This window comes from Teleopsis dalmanni, chromosome X (assembly GCF_002237135.1).
Source record: "Teleopsis dalmanni isolate 2A chromosome X, ASM223713v2, whole genome shotgun sequence".
NCBI classification, from domain to species: domain Eukaryota; kingdom Metazoa; phylum Arthropoda; class Insecta; order Diptera; family Diopsidae; genus Teleopsis; species Teleopsis dalmanni.
In genome coordinates, this window is record NC_051848.1 from 60,596,496 (window position 1) to 60,618,443 (window position 21,948).

Genomic DNA, 21,948 nt, shown 5'->3' on the forward strand with positions numbered 1-21,948 from the left:
CATATGGACATATGAGCTTTCATTTACATATGTGTGTGAGTGTGTGTGCGAGTGTGTGCAAAAAGACGTTTAGAGCGCAACAAATTTATAAACGTAAGCCCACACACATACACACACACACATGCATAGATGTGAATGCACATTTGAATGTGAACAGGTAAACTCAGTTATACGATACAACAGTCAGTTGAACGTATGAACAAATTGACAAACATAACGCCAAACTGACTGACAGCAATTCAGTATAACAGACACACAAAATTTAACATAACATAATGCCTTGCCACATGCCACTTGCCATGCCGTGACACAGCTCAACTTAACTCAACTCAGCTCAGCTCAACTTAGCACAACACGGCTCGAGTCGATGCGACTTGACTCGACACGGCACGGCACGGCACTTTTCGTAGTTATCATATCACGGCTCAACAGCAACAACAGTATGCAATAACAGCGCGTACGAGTGCTTGTTATGCTCTTGGTGTCAGGGTGGAATTCCCAATGTGTGCACAAGTTGTGCATTGTGCTTATGTCACACGTACGTTTTACTTCCCACACCTACTCACACCTTTGTATAAATTATCTAAAAAGCTAACGCCAAACCGAAAATATAAAACAAACCATGGAAAATAAGTTAAGAAAAATCAATGCCCTTCGTTCGTGCAAATAAAATAGGGTTCCATTTTTACAAATACATACATATACATACCATATATTTCAATTGCTTACATTACAAAATTATACAATATTTAGACTTCACAATTAGCAGATAGCAATTACTGTTAATTGCACAATTAAAGTATTTACACTTTTAAAACTTAAGTAACTGCAAAACTAAAAAACGAATTGCAAAACAAACATAAAACTAAATGTCACAAAAAATTCAAAATTAAACATTAATTATTTAATTATTTCAATGGTCTACTGTTATTAATTATTTATACATATTTTTTTGAAGACAATAATTAATTAAATTAAGAATTAGTTATTTAATAATTTTAATAGTCCACTGAATTTAATAATTTATAAATTTTTGTAGACATTAATTATTTAAATTAAGTATTAATTATGTGACTGTTTAAATGGTATATTCATTTTAATTATTTTCAAATTTTTGTAGATATTAATTCATTAAATTAAGTATTCATTATTTAATTGCTTTAATGATCTAATAATTTTAATTATAAGTAAATTTTTATAGGTTTTACAACAAACTCTTAAATAAAAATATAATTTAATACTAATAATAATAATAATTAATCATTAATAATTATTTATTGTTTTTGCAGATATTAATTAATTAAATTAAGCATTGATTATTTGATTGCTTTAATGTTCTAATAATTTTAACTATAAATAAATTTTTATAGATTTTACAACAAATTCTTAAATAAAAATATAATTTTAATTTTGTCTATTTTTTAATAAATTAAGATTTTGACTGTCATTCTTATAATTTTTAACAATTAACATTGTATTTCTAATTTCTAAGGCCCACCAAAATTTTTTAATAATTTAGCATTAATGTTATAAAAATTAAATTAATAAAAATATTTAAAGTATTTAATACGTAATAAATTATAAAATTAAATCCGATATCCTAAATTTCGTTGCTCTGAGTTGTTTTTTTAATAATATAACATATATGTATTTAAAAATTTGTTTTTTTTTTAATTATTTTCAAACCATTTGTTTTTTTTTTTTGATTTTTTGATTTTGAATTTAATTTTATTAGTTTAAATTCGAAATTACACACGTAGTTACCATATTGGAATATTCCGTTGGAGCTTTCTTCTAAATATGTATAGACAGACCATTATTTAATAATTGTGATGTTTTACCGAAATTTTTTTTTAAATTTTTTTTACAGAAACTGTAAATTATTGCTACACAACTACCAACATGCTACTGGAAAAAATTAATAACTCCTTAAATGATCAAATATAGCATATTTTTCTAACTATAAGTAATTCCTTTGCTAGTGTGTCTATATTTTCTCTTAAGTTATAAAAATAATTTATTTGTATAACTCTGCATCAACACTAAAACTGTATAGATAACAAATATAGATTAAAGTATACATGATATTGTAACATAAAACCAATTCACTATTGGAATGTAGTATACGTATAAAACTGTGATTCAAAATGACGGATCCTGGAAATAATAAATATGAACTGTGTTTTATTTTCAAGTTGCTTTGGTGTTACGGATTGGCAGAACGGTCCAATCTTTCTAAATAAAATATCGATGTCAAAATTATGGTATAGTTCATACAGCTAATTATTCCATCTAGTCCGATACTCTTTGCCAACGCATGAGGGACCATAAATTTTCAGAATATTTCTCTGGAATGCTACTAACACCTACACATCATTGTTGGTAATTGTTTACTATACAGCAAAACAGGTATGTTAAAAGACTTGTATAGCGTGATTTTTGTTTGTCCAGAGACGAGTGTATTTTGCGATTGCCTACTTAAAACGAAGTAACATCTGTTGACAAAAGTGAATCTTTGTTGAGCCTTTAGGCTGACGCCAATTTTGGTGTTTACGCTGATTCTTAACTATGAAAATATAATGGAGCATCTATTCCGTTATAGCTAAAACACTTAAATATAATGCACACGTATCTTAATTTATAGAAATTTGTTAGCCACTTTACACCTCGAAAAGAATTCTCTTAAGCCATTGAAAACAAACATAAAATATTAATATCTATAATATTGGTATTTAAATACCAGTTTTGACTACGTAACCCTAAAACACTGGATTTAATGTATTTCAGTATTTTTTCTTATTTTTTTTACCACTGCTTTACTTTGCTTCACTACACTTCAAATCAGTCCATCCCATTCCATAATAGTGCAAGTCAATTCAAGCCAAATAACAAGCAACCATTCAACCATTTTTATACAACCACCGTGCCTCGCCCAGCGACCAACAAACCGACATAAACATTGTCGTGTGTTGTGTTTGCGACAAAGGGTAACAGCGGTAAGGCTGCACACAGCCAGTGGCTACGACCTATGAACACAACATCGACACACAATACACAAACGGACATACATATACATGCAGAAGCATTAAGCTTATGTTAGTACTTGTTGTGCATATTCCAGCGAAGGCAAACGCAAAATACCGCATAAAATTGTACAAAATCTAACTGACAAATTCACCGAACGAATGGGCCAGTCTGTCAAACCACTGCAACGCCCCAAGTCAGTTACTATGTCGTCTCAATACGTCGACAGGCAGTCGGTGTGCACGTACGTTTGTCTGATGTACGAGGAAAAACAAAACGTCAAGCACACTGGCAAGCAACCAAGCAAGTAACAAAGCTGGCACGCAAATAAACAGACAAACAAACAACGCCAGAACAAAAGAAAAAATTGGAAGGGAAAAAAACAAAGGAATAAAAACGGTAGCAATGCAGTCTAAACGGCAAACGGATGCGCAAGCTGACTGCCTGCCAAGTGCTGCTTAGTCGATTTTGCCACACATAGCACAAACACACAAACACACAAACTCACAAACACACAAACACACGAATACAGACATTTGCACAGTAAAATGCAAAGCTTAAGCTAACAAACGTTCACACTTACACACATACAGTTAGATATACGTGCATACGTACGAACAAATTTACACAAGTTAAAAACAACAGCAATAGCAACAGCAACAGCAACGGCAAAAGCAACACTCAAGTTACAATCATCGCATAGAGCGTATAATTCAGTACATGCCGCATACTTATTCTCACACCCCTTATGTACGCCCCACGACGCCCTCTACCAAATTACCAACTTGAACGACTTCACGTCTCACAAAGTGGCGTTCTGGAATGAAAACAAGCAAGCAACGGCCAACAACAACAATAACAACAACAACAATCACACCAGAAATCCAACAACAACTGTTGACGATAACGACGTCGAGGACGACCATCATGTAAGCTTTACAGCTATACGGACACACGAACAAACACAATAGTAAAACCTGACACAAAAACGCACACATACAAATGAACCCATAACAATGCAAACGTAACAACAACTAAACTGAACTCTACTTTACTTTAGTCGATGACTTGACTACCATTTACCATGATGTGCCATGTGCCATGTGCCATGCCATGTTGTCGACATCATTGAGGCACACGCCACGACTACAACCAAAGTCCCGCAGAAAAATAGGACGAAAAAATACAAAACAAAACAAGAAAAAAATACAAAAGCACCAACAATAAAAAAAAACATTTTTAAGCAATGTGTTTATGTCTTTATGTAAGTTTGACTGTAAGTTTGTGTGCTACAATGTGCAAAGGCAGCAATCGGTCCTGACGAAATTCAGAAATTATATCGCACTTTTGTGCGCTTTTGGAAGTAAAGCACGCTCTCACACCTCTTGATTGGGTTGGTTATTCTTTGTTGTTGATACATTTACCTTCAGGTTAAAAGTATCGCAAATAAAAAAATCAAGGAAATAAAAAAACAAGAAAACAAAAAAAAGAAGTTAAAGTGTTAGCAACAACAAATCATTCAAAATTTCTTGGTATACATCATTAGGGTATTTGGGTATTTGGTACATATCTCAAATGTCCTGCCATACAAATATTTCCAATTTAATAACCATATTTTGCTGTTGGGACAGATAAAGCTGAAAAGAAGTAGTGAGCTCGGCTTCACAGTTTGCAAATAAAAACAAAATGTGACGAAAATTTGTTTTATTTTCCGTTACCTTAGCTTATCGACCTGCAAAGGATTTAATTTCCTTTCATCTAATGGCAAAGGTTTTAGCCACAGTTACGTACCAGAAAAAATTTGGAGACCAATGGAAACATAAATACACAAATTTTTAATGTAGTTGTCAGCTTCCGCTCAGTGCGCCGTGTCCTAATGCTGTTAGGCAGGAAAAGTGAAGTAGAGGGAATTTTAACTTAAATGCTGATCATACCATACATAAATGGTTTGAATAAATCATAGGTGTACAAAGGAGACATAGTATGCATTCCAGAGTTCTTAAAGTTTAAATTTTTTTTTGGAGATAAGACTGTTGGAATAAGTGCTGATTTAGTGAAAAATTAATTAGTTCACTGATATTGTCACGATGGATGGTTGGTTGTTTGCAGTAGCAAGTCAGCAGGTAACTTTCCGCTGATCTCAATTAGCAATTTTCCGCAGTTTTGCCATCACATTTAAGTAACTTAAAGATATAAAAAGACTAACTAAATCCATCTCATCGAATTTATATAATTTAATAGATCTTTCATCCTTACCGATGAACAGTCTGACAAGCTGTCAAAAAAGTACTTCCCTAAAAGCCTATTTCTTCTGAAGGCAAGAGCAGGGTATTCTTAGAACAAATGCAATGAGTATTGTACAAAAAAGTGCAGTTTTTTCGTGTGGGTTCCTATACACCAATTACCAGATAGAATTGCAGTACGCTTTGCAGTATCATGCGGTCCTAAAGTGTCTTCCATTTGTTATTGGCAAGCTGAGAAAAGTAGAGGTAAGTACATCTCCAAACGATTTTCATTGATACATAAATCGGTACCTAGGGGCTTTATGTTATCTAGAGAAGAACCAACTGGGACCAAATATCTACTTTTTTATTCTCATCAACGTTTCTATGATCAGAAATCCAGTTAAAGATTTTGTCATGTAATGACCTCATTATTAAATTTCTTTTTATCTACATTTAAAAGAAAAAAATATTTTTTAAGATATACAGCTTAAGTAAGAAAATGATACATATATAACTTAATACTTAGATATAATATTCCTATATTGTATGCACGATAAATGACATTTTTCAATTTAAAGAACAGCTAAGGTCTTAAATAAGCCCTATTTAGATTTGGTTGTGAACATTGTAATATACTACACTCAATAAATGTGTAATGAAGGTTTAAAAAAAAAAACTCACAATTAACCGTCTACATCCAGTGTACTTAAAAGATGAAATCTTATTTGAAGTAGTATTGTCTTGGCAGTTAATTAGGCTTGCAATGACCAAGATAAAGTTTACATTCTAGCAAAACACCTTAAGAGCGTCTTTCAGCCAAACCAAAAAGCAATAGATGTCTAACCTAATATTGAGTCTATTTATATTGTTGAAAATATCATTTCATTAAGCTTGAATGATGTTAAGGTAACTATTCCCATCTTTACAAACCTAAAAAGGCAACCTGAATATTACAATATTTCAGGTAAAATAACACAGCAATTACCCAACCTAACAATATCGTTATTGATGTTGACCTACAACAATATTATTCACTTGGTTATTATTCAAGCATTTTCTCAAATAGAAATGATTTTAAAGCCAGGAGACGAACTATTTTTGGCATCATTATATAGCCATATAAGTCTTCTGCCTCAATTATGTTATCTAACATTTTTGAGAAAAAGTGGTTGTCATATATGATGCCTACAATAATCCGAATACGCGTTATACCTAATCATCAATTCGGCTTCAGAACAGAACATGGGACTATTGAATAAGTACATAGAATTATCAAAGAAATATTTACTGCGTTTCAGGACAAAAAGTACTACTCCATTTTTCTATATCGTGTATTGATTATAGTAGGAATAATAGGAATAATAATTCATCCAATAACTAAACACCGTGTTCTAAAATCTAATATATATTAGATTAATGTGATATACGGGAAGACAGTGGTATTACAATGGGTATTATATATGTTTTCGTGTTCAAGATCCCTACTTCAACCGAGATTAGGCTAATTGTGAGAGCAGAAAGATAGTAAAACTTTGTAAATGAATGTTGATATTTTCTTATGGTACATTCAATGCTTTTGTAAATTGCTGTTAAGTTTAAGTTGGCTTAATAACTCCAGCAATTGCTCGTCTTCGTACTTTTGTGCTACCAGCCAACAATGACTTCCAACTGTCTATTTCTTTTCATTAAATAAAAAAAAACAATGTATACTGCGAATGTTCTTTTTCGGGCACAAAATTTGGCATGATCGGCTAAACGATAAAACAAAGAAGCTAGTTTTGGCGGACTCAACTGGCGATTGTTTGTAATTTAATGTCAGACGTACAAAATGTCGTATCTGTCAAATTATTACGCTGCGTACTTTTCACGAAAACTATTTTTTAGTTAAACCGGAAAACGTTCCTGTATATATCTGATAAATAATGAGTACTCATTACCAGGTAATTCACAAAAGATCTATCTATCTGAATAATGAAGCTATGCCCCTTTAGTTTACCTTTTCAGCATAATACTTTTTGATGTCGTCCATCTTTTTAAGTAAATGATGTTAACGAAGTTGATAGAACGGAATTCAGGGAAAATTTACTATGACTACAGTATACAAGTTAATATCTTATAATATATTTATTTAAAAAATAAAAATTATTTGATTTTTTTTTTCTAAAACGGGATCATTTTATTAACTGAAGTTATTGCTACAATGGTTGAGAGATGCTTAACAATATATTATTGTTCTATTTATTCTCTTTGAATCACTCAGGTATTTTGTGATCTTAAGTGTCACTTGATGACTTGACATCTGCTGACCATGGTGTTAGATGATATTGTGTTTATATGAAGTATCATCTGATGTTCAGTGTTTATATGAAGTTTCACTGTTTACTCATCTTATAATTGATATATGTTGGTATATGCTTATGCATTAAGTTACATATTTTAAAAACTTAATTCGTAAAGGGTTTCTAATAATTTAGGATATCTAAGAACAGTATCACACATGTATTTATTATGTATAAAAATCCTTGATGTATAATCTGGGGTTTTTAATAATTTAGGATATCTAAGAACAGTATCACACATGTATTTATTATGTATAAAAATCCTTGATGTATAATCTGGGGTTTCTAATAATTTAGGATATCTAAGAACAGTATCACACATGTATTTATTATGTATAGAAATCCTTGATGTATAATCTGGGGTTTCTAATAATTTAGGATATCTAAGAACAGTATCACACATGTATTTATTATGTATAAAAATCCTTGATGTATAATCTGCAGTTGAAGAAGTTTAGTAAGGAACATTTGCACCCAAAAATTGATAATTCTTATTCCTTTTCCCTATTACATGGAACGTGGAAGTCGCATGAACATATTTAACTTTGAATCCACAATGTAGTGTAATAAAAACTGCAAAAAAAGACGTAACTTTGTGAGAACGACCAGCAAAAAAAGACTCAACCAACAAAAAAATAAAAGGAATAAAAGGAAAGTTATACGGCAGTGGAAGTGGCGTCGGTTGCAGAGATGTGCCAGGCAGAACAAAAAGAAAATTCGACTTATATAAGAAAAAAAACTGAATTAAAAAATAAAAAATACTTGAAAAGTTATGGAAAAGGCGCGCGAGACTTGGTTAAAAGACCTGTAGTATGTAGGAGATCACAAACAAACGAGTAAACGAACTGTATGTACGAACCGATATGAATGGGAATTGTATGGAATGAGTCGCATAGGTCGCGCACCAAATGCTACCGCAGAGAAAAATGACTAAATCAAAGGAAGTGTGTGGCCTGGGGTACGAGGGGAGTAGAATATAGGGTGTGAAAAAAATGTAGAATTTGTGCGTATGTTAGTCTGTTTGCTTGTATGTAAATGTATATATATGTATGTGTGTTGATTTGTGTGGGCGAGTCGTTTGCACACTTCAATGCTAATGTGTCGACTACCGTTAAGGCGGTTAAATGGATATTTGTTGGAATTGTTGCAATGGAATGGGTTATGCGCTTGGGTGGTGAGTTGGTTGTTGGATTATTTGACAAGCTAGCTAGCTAGCTGGCTGGCTGGCTGGCTGATTTCTTGCTTGATTGCAGCAATTGCTCGCTACAACCGTAAACGGAAGGTATGAGCGAATGCGAATTAACTTATAGGCAAATGTATAAGCAGGCATCACATTGGGAAACGGTAAGACAATAAGACAATAAGGCGATAAAACGTAAAGACAGAAACGTATAAGACAATTAGACAAGCTAACAGTCGAACAAGCAGACATACTGTCGCGTGCAATAAGTACAACAAATTCACAGGCAACTTAACATTCATACAAACATACAAATAAACTTACGTTGGCTGGCTTAAATTGTCGACTCAACACAACAGCAGAGGCAGCAGACAGCCCCCGGATGTTATTCATACAGGCTAAAACGACAAAAACAAAGCCAAGCGAAAAAGTGTAAAAAGGCATACACATATTACGATTTGCAAGTGTATGTCAGTTTGTATATATGTCGTAGCATAAATGCTAGGAGTGAAATAAAAAACAAAAAAAATTAGACTAAAAATAAAAATGAAAAAAGAAATATATATCAACGAAGTCTGCTCTATCGTTACTATAGATAGCACCAGTACTAAAACCAGCACCAGTGCTAGCATTTATGTTGGCTATGGCTATGGCGATGGCTATGGCGATGACTGTGGCAGTGATGGTGATGGCAAAACGATGGCGTTGGCGTTGGCGATGGTGATGGTGATGGTGATGCCGACGACAAGTGGCAAAAGTTATTGTAGGTGGTTGCCGTCGTCAGTTTGTTCCCTTTTGTTTTTGTTTTTATTTTTGTTCTCTTTTAATGTTGTTGTTGCTGGATTTGTTGTTGTTGTAGTTTTTGTTCTTGTGCTTTTGCCTGTTTTTATATCAATTGTAGTTGTTGCTGGCACTGTTGTGGCAGTTATTCCTGCTGCTGTTATTATAATTGTCGGTGCTGTTGTTGTAACAGTGGAAGTTATTGTCGTTGTTGTTGTTATTGTTGTTATTGGTGTAGTTAGCGTTGTTGTTTTTGTTGTTATACTATGTGTGTACTTGGTAAGGGAATCCAACCGAGTCAGAATTGAAATTAAGTGTGGTGGAAAAAGCACGCGCGCGTTGGATAACAAAACAGGGCAGACCAACAAAGGCTGTAAAGCACGACATCGCGGCACTTTGAACCATGAGAGTCTAATGTCTAATGCCAAATGCTTTTGGTGCCGCATAACGGCATCAAGCCATTCATGTGTACACTGGCAGGCGGCTCACAAACATACACAACCGAACTACGGCACTACGGCAATACGGCAATACGGCACAACGGCATAAACGTGCACAAATAAACTTTTTAAACGCATATAAAACGAGCGCCATAGTTCGTTCGATGTTGCTTGTTAAGCTCTGGTTTTTTGTTTTTTTTTTTATTCGTGGTCGTTTGTATGTTTCTTTGAGTGTTTGGGTGCGTTCGTTTGTTTGTACGTTTATACATTTATTTGTGTACAAGTGAATATATATGTATGTATGTAGATTAAGGTATGAGAACGATGACAAGTGTTTGTATGGTTATGCACAAACACACAAATGCGACTGTAAGAATATTTTATGGTTTTGCACTGTTTATTACGTTCATTCCGGCGTGCTTCTTCTATTTGTATTGATTTGAACAGAAATGTTTGTGGGAAATTTCACGTTGTTAGCCCTAAAATGTCAGGTAAAATTTTAGCATGTGAATCTCTAAGGATTTGATAAATTATCGGAAGGTGGTTTGGTTAGTTATTTGGCGGTTACGAAATATTGCTATTTAAATACGTTCTAATCAATGTAAAGAAATTAATAGCCCTTGTAGGTGAACAGAAAAAAAACATAATAAAACAAAAATAATGAAAATATACATAGTAAAAAGTTAATAGTTGGTTAGCTGCTAATTTTGAATTGTGGTTTTGTTTTTCTCAAAATAACACCTTAACATCATAACACCCCTGGTTTCTTATTCGAAACTTAAATCTGACTGCATTGCTGTGGTGACTTTGGGTGGGAGTAATTAATGGCCTTTAATAATTAAAGAATATGAGAATCGAAAAGGTGTTTATAGGCAGTGATTGATTTCAGTTTGTGAATAAATGAATAATTGAAATTAAAGATTTTCAACATTCGAAAATGTGCGGCAGAAAATATTTTATTTTCTTTTAGGGCCTAGAATTGGAATTCTCGATACTAATTAAAGTTCAAGTGAGGGCGTCGCTTTTAAGTAACCCCAACAGACCCAAAGAAGGAAGTGAAACTATAAGGACATGTGGTTGATTAATTTTGTGTACTGAAAATGTGAATGTAACATGAAAGTAATGACATGCATAAGTATTCAGAGTTCTGCCTTAAATTAGAAACTGAATCGATAAACACAACGAAGTGTATGTTGGCTGCATATCCGGTAGAAATATGTGTCGTTCCAATGCCGCATTGGTGGTTGGTGAGTATAATTCAAATCCCTACCTTGATTTATCTACCTTGATTTAGCTGTAATAAACAACAACGATGCCAATCTGGAGATTAGACGAAAAATTATTATTGCCAATAGTTACTACTATTGACTCAACAGATAATTGGAATGTAAAGCTCTCTCTCCCTCTCTCGCACTTTGTCTTAAGTTAATAAACTGAATCAACAAAAATAAGATGTATCAGCCAAAAAACCACATTTGCCACAGGTGCTAGTGGGATGTTAAGGTCACTATACAGGCATTTCTTACTGTCTATATGTCGTTCATCTACCTTTGCTTCTATGTGGTGCAGAAGCATCATTCATCACAGAATGGTGAAGCTGCAGTGAGTGTTTTCGACCGAAAAACTACCTTTTCTTCGTTATGATGCAGAAGCATGTACGCTACTGGATGGATGAAAATGCCCCAGCATAAAATGTGTTTGAAGCGATAGTTGGAAGAACAAGACAAAGAAGTAGGGCATTTTTTCAGTGCAATGATCAAGTTGGGGCAGTACTAACAGCACTTGATATACAAGACTGGAGACAATGCACACGCCGCAGAGACATCTGCCGAGACGTGCAGCTTCAGACCGAAACCTAATAACATCTGCATCTGCCGAAACGTGCAGCTTCAGACCGAAACCTGATAACGGGTTATTAAGGCCAATTAAGTAAGTAAACAAGACCAATAAATTTATTACTTCTACGTAATAAGTATAGCCACTTTCGTGGTGGGTGTGGTGAGAATTACAAACCTATAAATATATGTACTTTTTACTCAAAACGTTTCAAATATTTTTTAAAAATGAAACAAACGAGTATCTCGCTGTGACTTGTTTTTGTACCTAAAAACTAAAACGGCTTTCGTGAACTTAATCTAAATCAGATGAAGTTTAAGGGGAATCTTAAGGTTTCTAAAGCAACAATTTATGGCAATTAATTGCTCTCGCATCAAATTTTTATTGTCCGATTCAAACTAATTTGGAAACAAAAAATAGTTCTTGAAAGCCATCGCCCAAATCACATATATAGTTGTGCAAACATTTTAAAAGTTGTCAACCAACAACCTTCGGAAAGCTTTTTCATAGGTAAGCTGCAACAAACCGATCAAAACGAATAAGGTTAATATGATTATTGTGTCTTCTATATAGAAAATAAACGAAGTATTCTGATTTGATTGTATTCTTGATATGAATATTGTTTCATTTCATTTAGACTCAACTTTCAATTGTTCGACTTAGAAAGTATCCAATTACTTATGCATTTACTGGGACCAATCGCTTAATACATTTCATTAATTTCCCTTTTTTATTTAAAAAATTTAGGGTAAATAAAGTTGAATGAGTAGATTGGATTCTTTATATGAGGTTTATTTTATCTCATATGGAGTTATGGTCATATGGTCTTTTGGCACTCACGTCTCTGTTGACAACTGTAAGTGTGAGTTTGTGAGACTTTGCTTATTTGGAAACCAGCGTAAACATTGAAAATGACGTCAGCCAAACATTTACCAAAGAAACACTCTTGTTAACCAATGTTACTTCAGGATAAGTAAAATAACGTTTTATAAGTTTCTTGTTATGCTTGCCTTCCTGTATAGTGCAGAAGCTTAGACAATTACCAATTTTTCAAATAACCAAAATTATCAAATTTTGAAAGATGAGTTATACCATGACATTGACATAGATAAACACATATGTGAATGGAAGAAAATGCTCCGACTAGAAAGGTATTTGAGGTCCTTCCGTGGTAAAGGGAGGCCGCATTTTCAATAGAAATATCAGGTGACCAACCCTATGAATACGCTTGGTACTAACAATTGACGACAGCAAGCCACTGATTGGTCAAGAATGGCTCATGACTGTAATGGCTAGTTAAGCTAACAAGTAAGTATGTAAAAAATTAGGATTAAATAAAAATTAGATCGATACCAGTGCCAGTTCAATTGGATCTAACTACACAGAGTTTCTGTAGTTAGTCTTGTTTATTATTTTTTACAGAGAGAACTTGGTGAAAATTAATGTTTTCTCTTCAATGTTTTTTTTTTGTTCTACTTTATCAGTATTTTTTTAAGCTTCTTTCAAAACCTCTCTTTATTGTCACATTTTAATGGCCTATCCAGTCTTTATATTGTTTCAAAAGGAGACTAAGCTAACCTTAATTATTAAACAAAGAATTATTAAACAAATTCTGTGTCCTTGAATGGCCTGAACTCTTCTGCACTCATTCAATTTATAGCAATATCTAAAAAAAAATTGTTATATATTGTTAATATTTTTTTACTTTATGAATTGTTATTTTTTTGGTTTTGACCGAATTCAAATCAGCTTATTGAATGCACAAAATAACGAGGAAAAAAGTCTAATGGATGAGTTAACTGCCTCAGATAGAATATAAATTGCTTGAATATTAATTGGACATGAATGTATTTGCAAAAATATATCGTCGTAATTATGCGCATAAATATCGCTTAAAGGCTTTGAAAACTATGGAGAAGTATGTAATTTTCAAGTAAGTAATTAAAAACAATAAAAATAAATTAATCTTAAAAAAGTTAGTAAAATGTAATTTTATTTTATAAATTTACTTACTTGATGCCATTAGCAGTGATTTCAATGTTAAATCCTTTTTTGGGCCTTGTAAAGTATTTTCAAAGTTTAAAGGCGTTGTCTCTTTAAAGTTTCTTAGATCTTTATCAATGGTTGGTACAGTTTTCTCAAAATTCAAAGGTGTGGTCTCTTTATATTTGCTTAAATCATTAGTAATAGTTTGTAATATTTTTTCAAAGTTTAAAGATGTAATCTCTTTATATTTTCTTAGATCCTTATCAAAGGTTTGTAAAGTTTTTTCAACGTTCAAAGGCATACTATCTATATATATTCTAGGATCCTTATCAATGGTTTGTACAGTTTTCTCAAAGTTCAAAGGTGTGGTCTCTTTATATTTGCATAGATCGTTATTAATAGTTTGTAATGCTTTTTCAAAATTCAAAGGTGCACTTTTTTTACATTTACTTAGATCCTTACTAATAGCTTGTGATTTTTTTTCAAAGAATAAAGGCGTTTTCTCTTTATATTTTCTTAGATCGTTATCAATGGTTTGTAAAGTTTTCTTATAGTTTAATGATGTGATCTCTTTATATTTGCTTAGACCCACGTCAATGGTTTGTAAATTTTTTTCAAAGTTCAAAGGCATAATATCTTTATATTTTGTGGGATCCTTATTCATGGTTTGTAAAGTTTTTTCAAAGTTCAAAGGTGTACTCTTTTTATATTTGTTTAGAATCTTGTCAATGGTTAGTGAAGTTTTTTCAACGTTGAAAGGTGTGGTGTCCTTATATTTGCTTAAATCCTTGTCAATAGTTTGTGAAGTTATTTCAAAGTTCAAAGGTGTAATCTCTTTATATACTATAGGATCCTTATAAATGGTTTGTATAGTTTCTTCAAAATTTAAAGGCATACTAATTTTATATTTTGTGGGATCCATATATATGGTTTGTAAATTTTTTTCAATATTCAAAAGTGTACTTTCTTTATATTTACCTAGATCCTTACTAGTGGTTTGTACAGTTTCTTCAAAATGTAAAGGCATATTATCTTTATATTTTGTGGTACCCTTATAAATGGTTTGTAAAGTTTTTGCAAAATTTAAAGGTGTACTTTCTTTATATTTGCTTAGATCCTTATCAATAGCTTGTGAAGTTATTTCAAAGTCCAGAGGTGTACTTTCCTTATGGTTTCTTAGATCCTTTTCAATGGTTTGTGAAGATTTTTCAATATTTAAAACTGTACTTTCTTTATATTTGCTTAGATCCTCATCAATAGTATGTGAAGTTATTTCAAAGTCCAAAGGCATACTATCTTTATATACTATAGGATTCTTATATATGGTTTGTAATGTTTTTTCAAAGTTTAAAGGCATACAATCTCTATATTTTGTGGGATCCTTATTCATGGTTTGTAAAGTTTTTTCAATATTCAAAAGTGTGCTTTCTTTATATTTGCTCAGATTCTTATTAATAGCTTGTGAAGTTGTTTCAAAGTTCAGAGGTGTACTATGTTTATATTTTGTGGGATCCTTATTCAAGGTTTGTACAGTTTCTTCAAAGTTTAAAGGTGTACTCTTTTTATATTTGCTTAGATCCTTGTTAATGGTTTGTAAAGTTTTTTCAAAGTTCAAAGGCATACTACCATTATATAATCTGGGATCCTTATTAATGGCTTCTAAAGTTTTTTCAATATTCAAAGGTGTACTTTGTTTATATTTGCTTAGATTCTCATCAATAGTTTGTGAAATTATTTCAAAGTTCAAAGGTGTAATCTCTTTATATATTCTGGAATCCTTATATATGGTTTGTAAAGTTTTTTCAACGTTCAAAGGCATACTATTTTTATATATTTTAGGATCCTTATTAATGGCTTGTAAAGCTTTTTCAATACTCAAAGATGTACTTTGTTTACATTTGTTTACATTTTCATGAATAGTTTGTGAAGTTATTTCAGAGTTCTGAGGTGTGATCTCGTTATATACTATAGGATCCTTATAAATGGTTTGTATAGTTTTTTTAAAGTTTAGAGGCATACTATCTTTATATTTTGTGGGATCCATATATATGGTTTGTAATTTTTTTTCAATATTCAAAGGTGTACTCTCTTTATATTTACTTAGATCCTTACTAGTGGTTTGTACAGTTCCTTCAAAGTATAAAGGCATATTATCTTTATATTTTGTGGTATCATTATAAATGGTTTGTAAAGTTTTTGCAAAATTCAAAGGTGTACTTTCTTTATAATTGCTTAAATCGTTGTCAATAGTTTGTAAAGTTTTTTCAATGTTTAGAGGTGTAATTTCCTTATGGTTTTTTAGATCCTTTTCAATGGTTTGTGAAGATTTTTCAAAGTTTAAAGATGTACTATCTTTATATTTTTTTAGATTGTTATCAATGGCTTGTAAAGTTTTTTTATAATTCAATGATGTAATCTTCATATATTTTAGTAGATCCTTATCAATGGTTAGTAAAGTTTGTTCGAAGTTCAAGGGTGTACTCTCCTTATAGTTTCTTAGATTCTTTTCAATAGTTTGTGACGTTTTTTCAGAGTTCAAAAATGTACTCTCCCTATATTTTTTTAGATCATTATCAATGGCTTGTAAAGTTTTTTTATAGTTCAATGGTGTACTTTCCGTGTATTTATGTAGACCTTTATCAATGGCTTGTAAAGTTTTTTTATAGTTTAATGGTCTACTCTCGTCATGTTTTCTGTGATCGTTATCAATGATTTGTAATGTTTTTTCAAAGTTTGACGGCGTATTCTTCTTATATTTCTTTAGATCTTTATCACTGGTTTGTAAAGTTGCTGTACTGTCTTGATATTTCCTCTTGGTACCCTTATTACGACCTTGTAAAATTTTTCCAAAAGCTGAGATATTTACCGGTGTGGTTGGTTCAGAAATGTTTGTCACTAAAGGCGGTATAGTATTAGAAAATACTTTTGAATACAAGGGCAGCTGACCATTGTTTTTATTTAAATCTTTCTTTATGCTCTCTTTATATTTTCTCTTGATATCCTTATTGCGATCTTGTAAAGTTTTTTCGTAATTTGATATATCTACCGCTGCGGTTGGTTCCGGAATGTTTGTTACTAAAGGCGGTATAGCATTGGAAAATAAATATGAATTCAAAGGCAGTTGCCCACTGTTTTTATTTATTTCTTTCTGTATACTCTCTTGATATTTTCTCTTGATGTGCTTATTGCGATCTTGGAAAGTATTTTCAAAATTTGATATATTTACCACTGCGGTTGGTTCCGGAATGTTTGTTACTAAAGGTATAGTATTGGAAAATAAATTTGAATTCAAGGGCAGTTGATCACTATATTTATTTATTTCTTCCTTTATTCCCTTATTAGGACTTATAAAGGAGTCATCAATTCTTTGAATGCATCCTCTAAAAATATGTACCTTCATACATACAGAACATGGGGGAAACATTTTGAAATTATATTCATATAGTCACTGAAAAAAAAAATATATTGAAAAAATATTTAATAAGAAAAAAATTTAAATTTTATTATTAATATTTTTGAAAAGATGTTAGTACAATAGATTTAATTAATAATTTTGCAATTATATATCTAATTTTAGTTATTAATTAATTAGATATTATTATAAAGTTTTTAAAACTGGTAAGAAACACGAATAAAATAACAAAAAAGACGGGTTAGTATATAAAATCTAGTTTAAAAATTGTGATGTATTGTATACTAAAAAGTTTTGAATAATAGTAAATTGTGAGTAACAAATAAATAAAAGAAAGCACGTTAATTGGTACAACTGACATTCTTGCAGGACTCTTTATTCTTATCAATAATGCGTCAAACAATTGTAAAACACCAGTAATTTTTCTATATATAAATTAATATCTGTACAGGTAATGACAAGAAATTAAGAAATTGAATAAACTGAAACTTAGGAATAAGTATCCCATCAAAGATTGGATATTTTAGTCCGTATGGTTGGTTGGTTGGTTAGTTGCAGTGGCAGGCCATTAGATAACTGCTATGTACCTCAATTAACGATTTTTCGCCGTTTTGCTTCCAAATTCCTCGCAAGAACCCCTAGTACAGAAAAGTAGAAACTAAATCCATCTCGTCGAATTCAGATAATTTAATAGGTCTCTCGCCTTCACCCATAAGCAGTCTGATATACTGTCAAAGAAGTTTCTTCCTATTTCTTCTTGACGCGAAAGTATAGCATTAACAGAAAAAATGTATTATGGTTTATTTTTCTTGCGGGTTTCCACAACTTCTCCAGTGAGGATTATAAGGAATGCGCAGTTTCTCAGCCTGCATTCCTATACACTAATGATCAGAAAGAAGTGCAGTAAGCCTTGCAGTATCCACGCGGTCTCTTTTGATGAGTTCCGAGGCTCTAATTTTATTATAGGGAGACCATGTTAATCTGGAAGTTGCACATGTCTTAAGTGCTGTCAATCTGTTATTAGCAAGTTTTGACGAAGGTAGTGATAAGTACTTCTTTTAATAGCCTCTAGGTAATATAAATTGGTACCGCCAGTTCATATACTACATATTAAAGTTAGGGAGGCAGGCACATCATACCGACGACGGTTGGTCTGATGGTGCATAAAGCATTCCACCCCCTTACCTCAAAAAAAAATAAAAAATATGATTCGGATAGTAGCCCTTATGTTTTTATTTACTAATACGTGTTCTCACAGTTGAAATTATTGTTAAAAAGATGACAATATTTTAACCATATATATACATATATATTTATACCCCAAAGAAACATATCAAGTCTTACCTGGATGTCAATAGCATGTTTTTCGGAACTCTCAGAGTATTATTTTTTGAATTTAGACTGTGTAGATGTTGTGATAATGTAAATATACATTGTGACCGAAAAGTTTCCGGAAATTTTAAATAAAACGCAAAATTCTTAATCTTCATCAATATTTATTTTATCTCCTTCAAAATATGCTCCATTAGAAGCGATACACAAATGCCAACGTTTCTTCCAATCATCAAAACATTTTTTATAGGCGCTTTCCGGTATGGCTTTGAGTTCCCTCTGCGAATTCTGTTTTACGTCTTCTATGGATTCAAAACGCGTTCCTCTGAGTGGTAATTTGAGGTTGGGAAACAGGAAAAAGTCACACGGTGCAAGATCAGGTGAATACGGTGGCTGTTCGATGGTATTTATTGAATGTTTGGCCTTAAAATCGTTGATAATGTTGAACAAATTGAGGTGAATCGGAACAAGCCGGGCGTTGACACGTCGCATACACAAATTGTCCACCAAAATCAAACGAGCCATCTCACGACCGATGCCTAGCTCTCGTGCTATCTCTCTAACACTCACATGAGGATTTTTGAACACGATTTCCTTTGCCTTTTCAATGTTTTCGTCGGTGGTAGAGGTCGAAGGTCGTCCAGAACGCGGCATGTCTTCGACGGTCGTACGACAGTCCTGAAAGGCTTTGTACCACTCATAAACTTGAGTTTTCGATAAAACTGATTCCCCATAAGCCTTTTGTAGCATTCGCAACGATTCTGCACACGAAATTTCGTTCGAAAAACAAAATTTGATGCAAACTCTTTGTTCAATATTTTTTTCCATTGTTTTTTCGCAACGCACTACTGAGGTGAACTGGTTTCAACAGCTGCCGTAAACGAACTGTCTGACAGATCGCGCTCATTTTTGGCATAGAAATTAAGGACAGTGCTGCCAAACTACATAAACTTAAAATATCGAAAAATATACAGCGCGCGAATTTTAAATGAGAATTTCCGAAAACTTTTCAGTCACAATGTATATATTACCTCACTCAATTTTATAAACAATTTTAATATCAAAAAACTGTGCAGAGATTAAAGAAATAATTTGACTTGACTTGACTTGTTTTTTTGTGGTGAGAAGATGGCATGCTTTATGCACTGCCAGACCGACCGTTGTCCGAATAGAGTGCCCGACTCCATAACTTTAATATGTAGTATACGGATTAGATTAGACAGTTTATTTATATATTATCTTTGATTCGAAATTAAACTTTAATATACGTAAGTTTTTATTGGCATTCTTTGGTGGTTTAATATATCTGTTGTCATAACATAGGACTATAACCTTACTTATCTCATTGTATTCTTAGAAATAAATTGACTTGATTGTCACAATGACCTTTTGCATTGACTACGCTGAAAAATAGGAAAACACTTCATAAGTGTAATATATATGATGAATCTGAATTGAATTGTCATTTTTCATGACTCGATATTATTTTATATAATCAGCAGAAAAAATTTTTGGTATATAATCAATTTTTTCACACAATTTTAAATTTTTAATATGGCTTCCAAGCAAATTAATAAAGTTTACAAATAATTAATTAAATGAAATGATTCTAATTATTTACCTCTGTTCTACTTTAGCTAATAAATTAAAGTTGTGCTACTATGAAGAAGTACACTTTCAAGCAAAGCTAATTTATTTTTTAATATAAATCACAAATTAATCTGCTTAAGCAAACTACTAACAGGTACATATCGTTAGAAAAGCGAAAAGCTCTACATTTTTAAAGGCAGTGTCATTCGAATATGGCATGAAAGCAATTTCAATATCTAGAACTTGCGGTTGAAAATTTTTTAATAAATTAAATATTTATTAGAATTTATTTTCATATATATAGTGGTTAATATTCCTATAATTTTTAAATAATGATTATATTAAATTTATTTTTAAATTAAAAATATTTTTCACATTCCACTTAATGTTACTCATACGCCCTGTTGTAATAACATGCAACTGTTAAACATAATTTAAAGAAGGCACAGTAAGTGCTGAAGACAAAAACTGCCTTGGACGACGCAAATCAAAGATTTGGTGCTAAAAATTCATCCGTTGAAAATTAGAGATCGCGCTAATATTGTAAATATTTCATTTGGATCGGTTCAATCTATTTTGAGAAATATTTTGTGCTGAAACAGTGAAATATGGTTTGAATAACTATATTTCAGAGTCATCATATTCATAAATATATGAATGTTAACCGAAGATGAGACATGGATCGAAAATATCGGATAAGAATAGAATATGCAGTATGATATCCTGCTGGGGAACTAGACTGTTACAAAGTATATTTTTGAGCGTCAAAAAGAGGTCAACATTTTGACCAGGCAATGCTTGGCTTTTGCACCACTCTAATGTAATCTTGAAATTTTACTTAACACAAAGATTCTAAAAATGGGCATACTTAAATATCAATAGTAGTAGAAAAAAATATATTTTCATATCCTCAAATAAAGTAATATCAGACATGATAAGAGTTACTATATACAAACTGAAAGGCGTAAATAACTATAAATGCTTTGAAGTGGCTTTAAACGAGATAAACACAATGCTTAAAATACAAGCTTAAAATAGCTTCTTTTATAGCTTAAAATAGCTTATGTCATCTATATCTATATCAATATCATATGTATTCAGTAAAACGAATATGCTATTTTATAAAACGAATATGGTCAACAATAATTTATGGGTGTAAGGACTGGAAATTATTTTAAAAAGAAAGAACAAAAATGCGGTGAAAATGCGGAATATATGGAATATGTCATATCAGATATATCTAAATAATTTAACAACAACACATGAAGTGGATAGGACTCGTTATACGTAGGCCAAGAGAAACACCACCATCACGAATATTGTAAGGCGAATTCAGAACAACACCAAAACAAGGAAGACCACAATAAAGATGGGATGATAATGTACATCAGGATCTTGAGAGGTAAGAGTCAGCAACTGGATATTGTGAACGAGTTTAGATTTTAAATGGAATGTACACGTATTATAAAAATTATGACAATGATGATGAGAATAAAAACTCTTTCTCACGGTGAATCGATTATTTCTTTTCAATTTCGTCAAAGATTCAACTCATATAGTTTCACACCAACGTATTTGACTGATGAGATAAATCGTTGCGATTCCCTAAATGCGAGAAACTGTTTTGGAGAACCCGTTTCGACACGATTGAGGAAATAAAAAACGAATTGCTATACATTTTGATATTCACTCAGAAAATCGACTTCAAGAATTATTTCTGGAATTTGAAAAAATTTCAGAATAGATTTTAATTTCACATTATTATTTGTTATGTAGTGTTCTTAAGTTTTAAAAACTGTTGCGA